Below are 11911 nucleotides of genomic sequence, written 5' to 3'. Positions count from 1 at the left end.
CTCTCTCTCTCTCTCTCTCTCTCTCTCTCTCTGTGTGTGTGTGTGTGTGTGTGTGTGTGTGTGTGTGTGTGTGTAGGCCAGAGGTCAATCTCAGGTATCAGAGCTCAGGTACTGCCAACCTAGTTCATTATTTTAAGACAAAAACCTCTCACTTGGCCTGTAATTCACCAATAAGGCTTACTGGAGAGTGGGTCCAAGAAGCTTCCTCTTTCCAGCTCCCCCGCACTGAGATTCCGATGTGTGTTTCCACATCTGTTCTTCATGGGTGGTAGGGAGAGAAGACTGATAGCAAGTTCTCACTCCTGCATGGCAAGGCATTGATCAGCCGAGCTATGTCCCTATCCCTCTCATAGACTATCCACCTTCTGAGAACTGAGCTGTGTTTTCACCTGTGCTTCTATCCATCAATGCAGTTCTATATGGGATGGTGTTTACTCCATTAAAAATTTACCCTGGCATCTACGTCTCCATCCCCATTCCCCACCCCAGGGTTAGTGAAGGTGACCAGATGGTCAGGTAATGGATGTGACAGGTGTCCCTATGAAACAGGTGGCTCGGCTCAGCTGAGAACTAGATGGTTGCTGAAATAATGCTGGCTTCTCCCGAGATTTCTTGCTCTGGAGAGCATTTTATCAGCATCTATGAGAGGCCTGCGTAACAGGGAGGAAGATGTGATTAATAAGTCACACGAAGCCGAAACAATGAACACTGATTGCAGGCCTGTCTTGTCTCCAGATTTGAGGAAGACGAAGCTCTCCAAGTTGTCCCTATCAGTGTGCTCTTCAGCACATGCCTTGATAGAGTCATGTTATGACAGGTGCTGATGGGCTACCCAGCTGGGCTCTTCAGAGAGGTTCTCACACAAGTAATTTCTCTTTCCAGGGCCAAGAAAACAATTCTTTGCAGATGCCTTTGTGTTACACTAAAAGGAGTCTGGGTGCCTGTTTTTTCATTTTTTTTTCATATAGTTTTGAGGTTTGGAAATATTTGAATTCTCGGTAATGTATGGATTCATATAAATCAGGATGAGAATGGAAGATTCCTGCATTTCCTCTCTGAGATATGCTCTGCCCAAGGACTACTTCGTGCTTTTCCTGATACTTGTCCCTGTGGGGTTCAAGGATCTCAATGTTCTGTGGCTACTATCTTTTGTACTGGCTGAGGGCTATCATTGTACATACTAATGCTCCACAGTTCTGTCATTGTTGTCCTTTTCCTATTTTTAACTACATTAGACAAGTCTAGAGTACTTAGTGTTTGCAGCTGCAGTGTGACCTCGAGTACCCATTCTGGAACAGTCCCTTTCTTTCCAATGGATATAGCAAACCTGGTTTCAACGAGTAGCCCCTGTCTTGCCTCTACCTTCTCTCTACTACCGAGTGCATACATCTGCACACATAAAGCTTCTCACTTGCACACAACAAAAGATGATATTCATGACATGGAGAATTCATAAATTCCTCTGATTATGGGTTTCTGGTCCATGCTGATGGGGCTCAGGGGAGACCCAGGGGACTTTTTTTTCATGGTCTATTACCGGTGATGGGCAGGTTTCTCATGAGCGATACTGTCCTGTGTGGTTGCAAGAACCAGTGCCTACCTGTCATCAATTCTCATCAGCCTTCCTGTTTCCTGACTGAAAGGGACATGTTAAATATCCATGAGGCACTCATGATTCAAAAGTTGCTAGCTTGTGGCCCATTCAATTAAAGAAAACTCACTGCCATTTGGCATCTATTAAACAAAACTTTCTGTTAATGAACTCTTCTGCTTAGCAACCAAGGAAGGATAATTGATATTTAAATGATAACCCAGAGGGCTAGGGAACTCTGAAGAGCCTTCTAAATTATCAAAGAGAGATTAATATTCCTTTAGTGTCTCTCAATGCATTTTTGTAGAGCAGCACAAAGAACAGAGAATAAAAATAGGTGTAAAAATGCTTAGGAAACAAAGATGATGCTAATTATTAGATTTAGAGCTCTAGAGATGGAGTAAGGACTTAGAAAGCAATCTATAGAATTTCAGAGAAGAGAAAGTGACTCATCATTTGCACACACACACACACAAAAATAAAACCAAGTTATGAGCCCCTGGTTTTCATTCCTTCTTGACTAGTGACCATTAGTATCATCGAATTCACTCTTCAGGGGAAACATAAAGACAGGATAATTGGCCTATGGCATAGCTTGAGTTCTCTTCTTTGTTACAGTTACGTTTTCTGTCAGCTGTCGTGCTACTATGATTAAAACTGTAACTATAGATCCATGATACCATGGTGTCTGTAACACAGAAGATAGTGGTGGAGGGCACAGGTCCTGGACCCAGGTTCTCAGCTCTCTATCTGTGGGAAGTGGAGTACGTTTATGGACTTCATTGGATTTTACGGGTTCTTGGAAACAGGAGCTAACTGGATCTTTGTAAACTGACTAAGACAGAACTTGGCCTAGGGAATATTTGGTAAGTATGCCACATTGCTAAGTGTTGACTTGTGAATAAAACTTCATTGGAGTTCTCTGTCCAGCTGGTGTAGAGGTGATGGGGAGGTTTTGTCAGGCAGAAGTATTCTCTTTCCTGCAGCCCTTAATCGATCTGAGGAGATTGCTTAGATGTCCTCCCCTGGGCCCGTGCTTCACTTCTCATCCCGTCTCAAGTCCTAAGGCACGTGACTCGGGCCCCAGTTCTGGAAACAAACTCCATCTTTCCTAAGAGGATAACCTTAAATTATTATTTGGAGATAGACATAGGAGACGTTAGTCAAAAGGAGAAAAAATTAGAAGAGAACCTTCAAGGATTGTGCAACCAGACAGTTCTTAGAGCTTAAGTCAGGCTCCCTTCTACCTTTGACAATTTCTTAAGCTGTGATGCTATATCAGCACACCAGGCATCCTTCCAGGACCCAGTGTGCTGGGCCCCTCCTCTGTGTAAGGGAAACTGTGTCTCCAGCATGCAGATGGATGTCAGCCACAGTTCTCCCTCCTCTGCAAACCAAGACTCTGAAACTTATCAAATATTTAGGGTTTTGCGTCATAATACCATTGCTTTTAGTTTTTACATTATTGCACATTTTATAACAAGTTATCCCAAAGTCTTGTAACTTGGTGAACCACTTAATCATCTACTCAGTGAAGAACAGAACAAGTAAATTTCAGGAAATGACAGAGAAATGGCCACTCTTGAGACACCTTTAAGAACAGCAATTCCATAGTGCCGTGTCTTTGTCTGACAATAATTTTTACTCTGGCTCTGCTAAAAATCACTGTGCCTTCAAGGTATGCCTTCATTGAAATATTTTCCCCATTTTTCTTCTAATTAGTCTTATTAATTAGTAATAATAAATTTGTTTGATATTGCATTGTTGGTGTTCTTTTGTACAGTAAGCATGGGTAGAAAAATCCAATAACCAATAAGCAATCAAAATGGGTTTTCTGAGTGTTCAGTGAACTTTCAAATCACGCTAGCTCTGGATTCTCGCCAGTGGAGAGATTGTTCTATTTTTTTTTTAATAAATATAACCTAGTCCACAAGCCTGCAAATATCATGTTGATTCCACTGAAATTCTCTGTTCTCTTGTTTCACTCTTTCCCATCTCTGTTTACTAATGAAATGTACTCTCTATGATTCAGACTGAAAATGTAACACTCAAGGGCCTAGATTTATAGAACTTGTTCTGAAAACTCACCACAATTCTGCACTGGTGTTGACAATTCCAATTATCAACCAATGGTATTTAAGGGAAGGCTTAATTGGGATAAAGTTCACGTTGTCAAGGTTCTGGTGAAGACTGAGTTTGGTTCGCAGCGGGAACTGGCTGGCTGGAAACTCCTGAGGAAGGTGCTGGAGCAGCAGATTAAGGCGATGCTGAGAATCAGTGAGCCGGTCAGGGCAGGGCTTCCTGTCTTCAGTCTCCACCTGCTGGGCACTCATTCCTATAGTCACTAGGAACCCTTCAGCTCCAGTTACAGAAAAATGATGGTATGGTTTTGTATCTTATATGGTGTTCTTCCTGCGGTAACTTAGGTAGTTACTTTCTTCCTAGTCAGAGCTATCAAGTGTCTAACAAAAGAAATGAAGCATTCTAACTCCTGTGTTGCAAAGCTCAGTATGAAGTAAGACAGGGAGCAGACAGTCTGACCTGCAGATCCGTGCTGCTTGAGAAGCATTATACCTTAGCCCCACCTTGCTCCCAGTACATACTAGACTCGTAGCTGGTCCTACCAGTCCACTGCTCTGTAGAGCACGTGTGAGCAATGCAGATATCATTGCTGCACTTCCGTGAATGAAGTGCTTTAGGGCTCTTCACTGTTCCAAGAGAACAGCTATTCAAAGCTTCACAGGTACAGTTAGACTTGTTTTCCCCCATTTTCACCAGGTACAATTTTGTACCAACATTGTGGCTCCAACCCCCCCCCCCAGGATATCAAAATCCAAAGTATTCTACTTCTTCTCTACTGGAACGTGCTGAAGGCTCTCTGCATATTTCTAGAGTCTGGTATTTTGTTTTGATTTTTACAATTCATGTTATCAAATTTATTCATTGCCCTTATCTTTTTATTCTGCAGAGTAATTTCCACTCCTACTCTTCCCCTTGCTTCCTGTCTTTATTCTGAGGATGCACAGTCAGTGCTCAGGAGTGTTTCACACAGTCTGCTTGTTAGGTAGTGAGCATGAAAGGCTGCGGGTACTTGCCTACTACCTGCTAGTTGTTGGTCCTAAATCACACTTAATAGCCTTTTTTTTCCCTTAGTGCTGAACTTGAATATTTGTCCGTTTTGTACATTCATCAGTCACAGTGCCCCATGCTGAAGTCAGCAGCACAATTTCCAGAGCTTGGATTTCTGATGTATTTCACTTGGGTCCGAAGCTGCTATGTTCTGTGAGTCACAATTCCTTTCTCATACATGGGGAACATAATGTCACCTTACAGTATAAAAGTACAGTGATTATCTAGGATGATTTTCAAAAGACTTATGTGTTATTTATGTGTCCATGAGAATATGGGCGGGTTCATGTAGGGTACAGACAGGAAGCCAGAAGAAGGTGTTGATCCTTCTGAGGCTTAAGTTACAGGTACCCTGTTGAGAGCTACCCTGTGAGATCAAATTATAATCAGCATTAAGATCTGCAAGCTCTCTCGGCCACTTATGCTAATTTTCTAGTCCCTACAGTAATTTCTGACTGTTAGTTTCACATCTCCATCAAGTCTATTCTTTCTCACATTTTCCAGGATTAATCTGTTTTCATCTTTAAAATATTCATCCCCTCCTTTACCACCCATACATCACCAACTTCCTGTCACTCATGTAACAAAGCATCCCTCCACTCATCCATCTGCCATCTATACAAGCTGTTCATGCACCCCTCTGTCCACTTACTCGTCCAAGTTAGATCCTTGCCAGTGCATGAGGCACTAAAAGACAGATGAACAACCGAGGATAAGTAAAGTGAAGTCTGACTCTCTGGAGTAAACAGAAAGGAAAATATGGAAGAGAAACTGGTGAGCAGGCCTATTGTCTACGCTAAAGGAGAGCGGACATCATCTTTAAGACAAGTAGAAGACCCTGATATTACATTGACTTCACTGTTGATGCTCATAGACAAGGTATTTGTGAAATGGCGACCGTCTAATTATCAGGCAGGCAACGGAGAACCCATTTGACAGATTGCATCAGAACAGACGCCTACGTCAAAGAAAATGCAATCAGGAAGGGAGGCATCTTGAATCATACTTGATAGAGACTGGTACTACTGGAAGAAAGGAACCTGAGTGGGAATCGTGGGGGAAAGTCACGGTATTTGACACAAGAACAGAGAGATGAAAATGTCCATACAGGAGCTGTACAAGAGATCAGGTGTGAGTGGGTTGGCTGCATGCCTGTCAACCAGTGGCTGCCTGGAAGACACCTGGGCAGTCACTCAAACTCACTGTGTATTGACCACCCATCTTGTAGTAAGCTGTCCCTGTGTGTGTGTGTGTGCCTGGTACCTTTTCTGCCTTCTGTAGAGCTGACCAATTAATGACAGCCATCACTTAATGACAGTGATACATTCTGGACAATGCATTATTTACTGAGTCTGCAGTTCTGTAAACAACGTGCAATGCATTTAAGAGAAGATGCTACAATGATTCTAGGCTATACTACGGGAACATCGTTGCATATGTGTCCATCACCAAGTTGCCTTTGTTCAATCCATAAATTTCTCTAAGTAATTCTCTATCTATAAATGATAAAGAAACCTATAGGATATAATGAATAAAATAGCAAGGGAGCCTGCAGGATAAAGGTGTTTTAAGGATGTGAGATGTGAATACAGAGATGAGCATGGTGACACACAGGTGCAATACCAGCACTTGAAATTCTAAAGCAGCAGGATTGTTAGTCTAAGGTAAACACTGTCTCTAAGGAAAAAAAATAAATTGAGGCATCATATTTGCCTGATTTTGACTACCATACCAGACTGACCAGTCATAAAATTGATTTAGCCAGAATCGGAACTGTCTCCTGCAAGTTCCAGTGAGGAGTGTGAAGAGGCACGCCAGTAAACACTCTCATTGATTAGCAGATAATGTTGCCCACATATTGCTCATTTCTCTTCATAATCGAGCTTTCCTTCCTGAAGTGAACTTCCCATTATTCTGCACTGTTTAGCTTCAACTCCTGTTGTAGGTCTTTATTTATTTGTCTGGCTAGTGTTTAGGCTCTGAGGATGAAACTCATGACCTAGCACATGCTAGAAAAACACCCTATTCGCTTCTAAAACCTGAATTCTGACTGACTTTTAGAATCTTCTTTATGAAATGTAAACATTGAAGAACGATAGATTTTAAAATGCCCTGTCTGACTTAGTTTTGTAATCTGTTCTATAATTTTATGAGGGAGTCACTTTTAGAGATGTCAGATAATTCTGTGGCATTTTAGACCTTCCACAGATTTGCATAAATGTGGAAATTTGGTGTAGCAGATGAAATGGTGGTGATGAGAATAACTAAAAATAGTAATAACATTGCAGGCGAATCATGAATCTAAAGGTCTAGGGAATTGGATAAAGCAGTTTTATATTCCTAAGTATTGAACTATTTGGTACAAAGGAATAAATAAAACTCCAGAGAATTCACGTGCAGGAGCAGAAACGTCATGAGAAAAAAAGAATGAGGGAAGGAAGTGTGCATAGTAGGTCAGCATTGCTCTGACTTCCATGATTTTGTTTTGTTTTCAAAGACAGGGTTTCTCTGTGGCAACAGCCCAGCTGTCCTAGAACTCATTTTTTAAACCAGGCTGGCCTTGAAGTCACAGAGATCCACCTGCCTCTGCCTCATGAGTGCTAGGATTAAAAGTGTGCACCACCAACAACCACCCAACTTGACTTCCATGTTTTTTTTAAATTAACCTATGTCATTACTTTGTTATAAGCCCTCCCAAAGAGATGGAAGAGTGGATAAATTAAGAGATTAATGAATAAATGGACAGAAAACAGAGGGACTAAAGGAAAGACAGAAGGAAGTAAACAAGGAAGGAAAGAGGAAAGGGAAGAGGTAGGTAGGGAAGGAGAGGGAAAGGGAAAGAGAGAGAGAGAGAGAAGAAAGAATAAAAGAGAGAGGAAACCAATGGGGGGATGTTAGCCAGTTTTAAGCAGCAAAGGTTTATTGCTTCAGGGATAGTGGATAAAACAAGAACTCTGGAATAATCAAGAACCATTCTTTGTATGACTGATGAGCTAGCTATAAATAAAACTAGGAGTTTAGAGATCACCTATGTATTATGCCCTGGTTTAGGTATATGACTGAATTCTAAACCAAATCTGATCTGGTATTAGATAATAACAAGAGAGGGGGGCTTAGACACTAAAATTAAAATTAAGCGGATGGATGGATGGATTAATGGGCAGGTAAGTGGATGGATGGGTAGGGGAAGGGAGTGATAGATGGGGTAGATTGAGAGAAGGATGGGTAGATAGGTCATTTCACCTACTAAATATATGTTGTGCCATAACTGGTACTTGTGCTTATTCTATTATTAATAAATACAGTCTATTAGGTAAAGCCACTCTAAAGTTTGTATTTTCTTATCACCCTATGGAGAAACAGGCACAAAAGATGATGTTAGTAAGTTGGCACTGGGGCAATCAACAAAACTAATCTGAATTTCACCAGTATTTCACATGTCCATTTGTGCATATGCAGGTTAGATTATAGTTCTTTGCAAAATAACAACATATGTAAATATCCCAGCAATCAAGACACTTAACTTTGTCATTAGTAGACAGCTTCTTATGGCTACTCTAGATAGTCCATCTTTTCCCAGCCCATTCCTATCCTAATCTCTGTGAACCTCGTATTTATTATTTAAGCTCCAGAGTAATATTATTTCTCAAATATTACATAAATGGAACCATCTCTCATTGCAATTTCCAAGTTAACATTTTCCCCTCAAGTATCATTTCTGCAACACTCATTCCAAGTTTACATGCATAAACTGCCTATGCTTTTATTAATTTTCCCTAGTATGACACATTGACTTTTTAAGACCTTTATTGCCCCTTATAGCAGCATTTACAATTTTCTATAGCCCCAAATACACTTGACTTGAGCTAAAACTCCAAAGTTCCTAAGATGTGGAAGTGACCAATCAGAATTGTGCTCGTGGTTTCTTTTTATTTTTACAGTGATTGTTTCTCACTTAGGTACCCAGACCGGATGAGAAAGACATACTCACTGACACTGACAAATAAATAAGTCTATGAGTTTCAGAGTTCTTATTACATATGTAGCAGAACGGGGAGTATGTCCCAATATTTTAGAGCGCGTGAGTAAAGTCACCTGCGTGTCTGGGAACAGCATCATCCATGCCAGTCACGAACAGAAGCCTTTATGCTTGGTTTCCAGATCTTTTGGATATCAGGGTACCCATGCAAACTATCAGCACAAACAACAAATATCAAAGCTGAAATCAAATAGTCAGGACATCAGCTGAAAGGGAAAGGACAGTCTATGAAATTAGAGGGCACAGTTTTGACTCAAAAGATGGATGACAAATGTTAACAGGGCTACTCTGTGTAGTCATGCTTGTTATGGGCACTATGACTCCAAGGGACTAAATGGAGACCCCAGTGTGGATTATACAGTCAACAGTTGTTCTGAGTAAGGCAGAAGCCTGGTATCAGAGTCCCTTTAAGAGAGGATTGATTTTACAAAATTTCTTTTAGTTAAAAGGAAGGCAAAGCTAAAAAGCCAATGGAGGCTGTCCGCTGGCATCAAACAGAAAAGAACTGTTGAGTAAGGGGAACTCCGGGCTAATCAGGGTGGACCAGTTTAAGATGGTTTGGGGTTTGGCAGTTCCTTGGTTATCCCCTGGTTTAGGATGTGATGGATTCTAATTTAATATTGTGCAGGAGACTTAAAAGGAGAGATATTGAGGCCTGTTAATGAAAACCGTGCCTGAATGGGACATGTTGTAGAACATGACATGGCTCTTGCTTGTTTTAATGACATGGCCCTTGCTTGTTTTAGGGAAAGCTGGGATAAGAGAAGGGATATCTGTCTGGTCTTGTAACTAATCCTCAAAGGCATCTGAAAAGGTATGGAATCTCAACATCACATCATTAATTGTCCTTGTGGCCTCAAGCGATTGGTCATATACACACAGACACACTACAAACAAACATGTCAGTGGTTAAAGCACAGTTAGGGATTAAGTTTCCTTAAAGGACCAAGATATGTAGCCTTTAGGAAATTAGCAAAGAAATCTTCATAACTATGAGTACATTTGGATATTACAAAACATTTGGAAATTTCAAAGCAGTTTTATCAGGAACTAAAACAAACAAAAACAAATGCTAAAGACTTTCTTTCTGGTCATCACACCCCCAAGTTTATAACCATCCATGTGTGTCTAGGTGTGTCTTCATTTTGCAATGCCTGTGTGTGCACAAGTCATGAGGGACATTATAGAAATGGTGCTGTTTTTGACCAGCTCTCTGTACTGGGTCCCCATGAAGCAGGCTAAACACTATAATGAAGTCATCGACAGAAAAGTTCACATCAACAAGCTTAAACTGGGTAATCTATTGGCCATTAGAGAGAACAGAAGAAAATGTCAACTTTCCTAAACAGACCGCTCTCAAAAGCTTGATGCTGAAGTTCCTGTTTCATCCTGTTCACATAAAGTAACCTGAAGGAGGCTGGGAAGCCACTGTTATTTGCCCACTGCTCTTTCAATTATGACCTTAAGAGGAAACTTCCTTGAAAGGGGTGAGCCTCTGTTCCTGTTTCCACCCGAGACTTCCTCTCTGTAAAGCCAACGTCCTGGCTCTGCCAGGGGAAAAGTGTTCTGCATTGTGAAACAGAGTGATTCCAGATACGATAAGTATAAAAGTAGCTAATTAAGGTTTTGAGCTAATGTAGTGGAATTTCATTTTTATTTTAATAAATAAAGCTTGAGTGAAAATCAGAAAAGTAAAATGGCAGCATTGGCCCGCCTTACAGACCAGGTAGCAATGACACACACCTTTAATCCCAGTAGCCACACTAGCCTGCCATAGATACCAGGTGGTAGTGGAGCACACCATTAATCCCAGAACTAGAGAGGATTATAAAATGGAAGGAGACAGCTCTCAGTCTCATTCAGAGGTTTTCTGGGGGCAGGATCGCCATTTCGGAGTGAGGTTGAGGGAAGAGCCAGTGGCTGACTATTTTACTTTTCTGGTCTTCCGATTGAATCCCAATACCTGTCTCTGAGTTTTTATTAATCTTGCTTCAAACTAAACTTGTTGTAATTTTGTCTTTTTTTCTGAAAGAAGAAATACATTGTGAAATGACAGTAAAGTAAGGTTTGTCTATTTTAAATTTCTTTGTGGATCTGGGACTCAAACCCAGATCCTCACATGTGCAAGGTGAGTTGAATTAATCTCTTGTCTTTTGTCAAGCCGACAAAGAAAGCAAAGACATTGGTAGTGTTGCAGTTGTTAGGTAAAATGTAATACTCAACAAAGTTCAGTAGCCATTTCACAGTGAGGGTATTGTAAGCCAGGCCTGGAAACTGAGGCCCTTGACCCCTCTTTTTCAATCACCATGTTCTAAACAGTGTTGGTGCTCAACGTGTCCTAAACCAGACTCATCCATATCCCCACAGTTATGCGCAGCTCCTGGGCTTCATCACCTGGACTCCAGCACCGACACAGTCGCCAGCCCAGGCCACCCTCTGACACTCACATGGCTTTCAAAAGACACCGCTCACAGACACCTTGGTCTCGGCCCTTTATCAGATCAGTCTTTCAGTACTGTGTTATTCTGGGCGCATTTTAGGCTTGTGAGGAAAGGAATGGAAGCACCTGTTTCTACCCCTTCTCTACTTGTGACTGTTCTCTTCCTTACCAGCATTGCCAAACTCCAACCTCCCTAAACAGAGAGCTGCCGTAATTCTCCCCTTTGGTCCACTCCTCCTCTTCCTCCCAGAGTTCTTCCCATTGATCATTATGCTAACCTTCATTAACTTTACTCCAGAATATTCCTTCAGGTCTAGAAGATCAAATTTATCCCTGGTCTCTTTCCAGCCTTCCCAGCATAGCCTTTGCTATAAAGCATCCTCCCAACACAGCCAGACTCAATCAGGGGAAGTAAGTCTGCTTCCCCAGATAGAAGAAATACCTGAGGACATAAAGCAAGACCCACATACAACTGCCTCTGAGAGCCCAACCCTCACCTGGAAATACGTGCCCTGAATACACATCTATCTGTGAAGCTAATTAAGACATGGATCCTCTGAAGGAAATGTGCTCTGAAGGAAAAGGTTTCAATGATAGGTTCAGTGTCAGGTCAGAGAGAGGTTTTTCTGCCAAGCCTGAGTTTCTTCAGAAAACCTGAAGCAGCACAGTCAAGGGCCAAGCTCAGAGCAAGGAGTCATTAAAGCAGGCAGAA

Source organism: Microtus ochrogaster, unplaced genomic scaffold (genome assembly GCF_000317375.1).
Source record: "Microtus ochrogaster isolate Prairie Vole_2 unplaced genomic scaffold, MicOch1.0 UNK100, whole genome shotgun sequence".
Lineage (NCBI taxonomy): Eukaryota > Metazoa > Chordata > Mammalia > Rodentia > Cricetidae > Microtus > Microtus ochrogaster.
The sequence above is the reverse complement of the archived record's forward strand: the minus strand, read 5'-3'. Positions refer to the sequence as shown.